The sequence below is a fragment of the Nycticebus coucang genome, chromosome X (genome assembly GCF_027406575.1).
Source record: "Nycticebus coucang isolate mNycCou1 chromosome X, mNycCou1.pri, whole genome shotgun sequence".
In the NCBI taxonomy this organism is placed as follows: Eukaryota; Metazoa; Chordata; class Mammalia; order Primates; family Lorisidae; genus Nycticebus; species Nycticebus coucang.
The window spans coordinates 120,392,861-120,396,993 of NC_069804.1; the positions used below are offsets into that span (position 1 = coordinate 120,392,861).

Below are 4,133 nucleotides of genomic sequence, written 5' to 3' on the forward strand. Positions count from 1 at the left end.
TATCTCAAGAATGGAAGAAAAAGTACCCAATGTACTCAGCCCTACTATGAAACTAATTTAGGGTTTTCACATGAAAGCTATAACCCAGTTACAACCTAAAAATAGGGGGAAGGAGGAAAGGGAGTGGAGGGAGAAGGGAGGTGTGTAGAAGGAAGGGGATTGGTGGTATTACATAGCAGTGCATCTTACAAGGGTATATGTGAAATTTGGTAAATGTGGAATGTAAGTGTCTTGGCACAGTAACTGAGAGAATGCCAGGAAGGCTATGTTAACCAGTGTGATGAAGGTATGTCAAATGGTCTGTGAAGCTAGTGAATGATGCCCCATGATCATATCAATGTACACAGCTATGATTTAATAAAAAAAAGGAAAAAAATCACTAAAATCCAAAGTCTCATTTAAAAATTATCTAAATCAGATAAGAATGAGCCTTGAGGTAGGATTTCATCCTGAGGCAAAATTTCTCTCTAGCTGTGAACTTATGAAACCAGACAGGTTATATGCCTCAAAAATATAATGGTGGAACAAGCATAGGATCGACATTCTATTACCAATTACTGAAAAATATAATGGTGAGACAAGCATAGGATAGACATTCCCATTCCAAAAGGGGGAAATAGGAAAGAAGAAAGGAGTGAGGGATCACTAGGAAGTACAAAACTTAGGAAGGCCAGTTCCATGTAATCTTACTGCTTAAAAATAATCCTCTTTGGTTTAATGTTCTGACCTCTAGGTCCACTATGGTGACAATATCACCTCTATGGCTTGGCATGACACTACCCATGCTGTAGCTTTCTGTGGGGGTCACAGTCCTATACTTGAAAAACAAATTTCTGTAGAGATGGGATCTCACTGTTACACAGGTTGGTCTTGAACTCCTGGCCTCAAGCAATTCTCCTGTCTTAGCCCGTTAAAGTTCTAGGGTCATAGATATAAGCCATCATGCTCAGTCCTGAATTTTTTTTTTTTTTTGTGTGTGTGTGTGGTGAGAAGGAGCTTTATTGAAAGGAGGGGATCCAGCATTCTACAACTGGATGTCCTGGAATGCTTGCTCCTCCAAAAGCTTCATGTTGTGCTTGCCCTTGAATTTGGCTCTTTCATGAGGTTTGATCATATTGATCATATTCCTCCACTATAAGCTCTTGAACCTATCTTGGAGGATGTTGCCCTTGGGCTTCAGCGTCTGGAGCGAGTCAGATAGCTCCCAGCTAAGCTGCAGGTGGATGTCAGGGTCCTGATACTTGAGCTGCCCCAACCTATGGGGCTTGTTGGCCTCAGATAGCTGCTGTGCTTGCCGGTGACATCGCCAAACCACCAGCCAACTGCCAGGCCACTTGGGCCTTAATCTCAAGTAGCCTGAAGAGTTCCTGGTGCTGCAGCCTGCCAGCTCACATTATAGCCTTCTTTGCCGGTAGGTGGACTGCCTTTTCCATCCACTGCTTCTGCTCTGACTTCTTATTTGCAGTGAGTAGGCAGGCGGGTGGGGGACAGGCCTCAGCTTCTCCTCCTCAGGGACCTCACCCCTCTGGCCAGCTACCCCTCGAAGTTTGACCCCTCCAGAAGCCCCTGGAATAGCTCCCTGAATGTGGACTCCTGGGTGGCAGCCTGCTCCCCTGCGGGCAGGGCCAGCTGCCACTCCAGCTTCTCCACCTCCTTCTGCCACTGCAGCTCCACTTTGTGGGCTACAGAGAGCAAGGTCTGGGGCTCTTCAAAGGACGGGTTATAAGGGGCTGCAGCGAGTATCACCTCCACAGTGGCCACCTCGGAGGGCTTGGTGCGGAGATGTGGTGGTCTCTTCACTCCTTTCTTCTTGGTCTGCTCCAGGAAAAACTCGTCCTGGTCAACCAATGGGCTATCTAGAAGGTTGTCTGAGGCCCTGAGATGGTAAAAGGGCCATTAAACAGCATCTTGGGGGCCATCCTTGGCCACAGGCCCTGCACACCTCCCAGGGCAGCTCACCCTGCTTTCCAGCTTCTACCATAGCTGCTCCTTCCACCTGACCTCCTTGGCATTGGGGACGTGCTCAGCAAGGATGTCTTTGTGGGCAGGGAATTCAGACGTGTTCTCAAGGATAAGATTGACCCAAAGGGGATTCTTGAGAAGCAGCAAATTCTTCTGGACTTTGGGCCTGTTCTTTGTCAGCTCTTTTTCCTTGGAGCCAGTGTCCAGGAAGAAGAGTTTATCATCAGCGGCCTCTAACAACAAACTTCTGCTTGTGTGTTCCTGCAACTGCATGTCCTCTAGGAACTGATCATCCTCCAGCCTCAGGGGCTCCTGAGCCAGCTGCCACCCACCCCACTTCTTATTTTTTGGGCCTCATCATGCCTCCTTAGCGCGGGTACACCCAGGTGGGCCACAGACCCAGAAAGCCACAATCTGCATTGCTTTTCGAGCCAGTCCTGCCACCACAGTTACTGCTTCCTGCTGCCATCTTGTCAGAGAGTCCTGGACTGTTTCTGACAGTCTTACTACCAAAACATTATAAGTACCCCATTCCATAATACTGTGCCTCCCAGGAAATGTTCATTTGAAAGTGGAGTATTATGGCAATAAAACCTTTTGAAAACCAAAGTGTGACACATTGTTATGCTCAAGAAAGGTGACAGGGAAAAGCAGGAAATTTGTTTTTTGGTTTTTTTTTTTTCCATTTTCTTGCTCTTTTTTAAAAAAGATTATTATGGGTTACTGAGGGTACATATGGTTAAGTTACATTATTTCTGTTTGTAAGGTAAATTCCAAAGTCTGAGTTGTAGTTAATTCCTTCACCCAGGAAATATGCCATATACCTCTACCTTGCACCCCACAGGTGGGAGCTTATTGAGCCCCTGATCCCCACTTCTTGAATTTAATGGTGTTTTTCTCAGTGTGGGACTATTGCTGTTGGTCTACTGTTTTCAGATTTCTACTGAGTACATGGGATGATTGGAAAAGCAAGAAGTTTTGAATCAATAATTTTGCTTTGTCTCTGCCTCCCAGAAACATCCTTGATCCTCCATCAGCCCTTTACTTCCATTCCTTTCTACTTTCAGCAATTCTGAATTGGTTTTTTCTCTTATATTATTATTATTATTATAGAGTCTTCCTCTGTCACCCTGGGTGAAGTGTGATGGCATCAGTGTAATTCACAGCAACTTCAAAATCCTGGGTTCAAGTAATACTCCTGCCTCAGCCTCCTGAGTAGCTGGGACTACAGGTGCCTGCCACAACGCCTGGTTAATTTTTCAATTCTTTCTTATGCTGATCTTGAACTCTTGAGCTCAAGCAATCTACCTGCCCTGATCTCCCAGAGTGCTATGATTATAGCCATAAGCCACTTCTCCTGGCCTCCAAATAAAACTTTTTAATGGCTGCATAGTATCCTATTTTATGGAAGAATAAACTGCAATTTAATTTAATTTTTACTAAATGTCATATATACAAGAAAAACTGTTGCTATAATGCATATTTTAATATCTAACAATAAAATCAGAACCTATTTGTCTTGCTTAAAACATAGACACTACTGATGCCATGATAAGGAACTGCAGGAAATGCACAACCCTTTGTCCTTCTTCCCTTCTGAACCCTCCCTGCCTCCACACCGGCCCGCTTGTCTGGACAGGGACACTGGTAGCCACGTGCCCTCTGTAGCCCTCCCTGCTTCTGTGCAGAGCCCTTCTCCTGGACAGAGATTGCTGGAGCTTTGGGCTCTCTGTGCCAAACTCACTGGGCGCCAGGCACTCCCAGAACCATGTGCATCACCTCTCGCCCTGTTGCTGGATCCGGGTGTGTCACATTTTGGAGCTGCTTCCACAACCAGAACTCCCTGGTTGGGGCAGCACCAGAGGAACTACACAGGGCCACTCCCTACAAAGATCCAGCAACAATAGAGTGATCCCGCTGGGGTCTAATCTTGGAGAAAGACCTCCCCAACTCTGAGGAAGGCCAGAGGCAACAGTGAAAAACAATCATGAAGCAAAATCAACAGAAAAACTGGCAATATGAATAGTCAGAGTAGATCAACTCCCCCAAGGATAAATGGGGCAGACACAGCACAAGATCTCATGCACAAACAAATAGCTAAGATGTCAGAAATAAATCCAGAATCTGGAGAGCAAATAAGATCGAATTAGAATTCTAAGCAGTAACTCAAA

The 4,133-nt window shown here is 45.6% G+C and overlaps 1 pseudogene; it reads right to left on the minus strand.

The window, feature by feature from the left end:
* Positions 1-1,024: 1,024 nt before the first annotated feature.
* On the minus strand, positions 1,025-2,431 carry LOC128577332 (ribosome biogenesis protein NOP53-like; annotated as a pseudogene).
* Between the last annotated feature and the right edge of the window lie 1,702 nt (positions 2,432-4,133).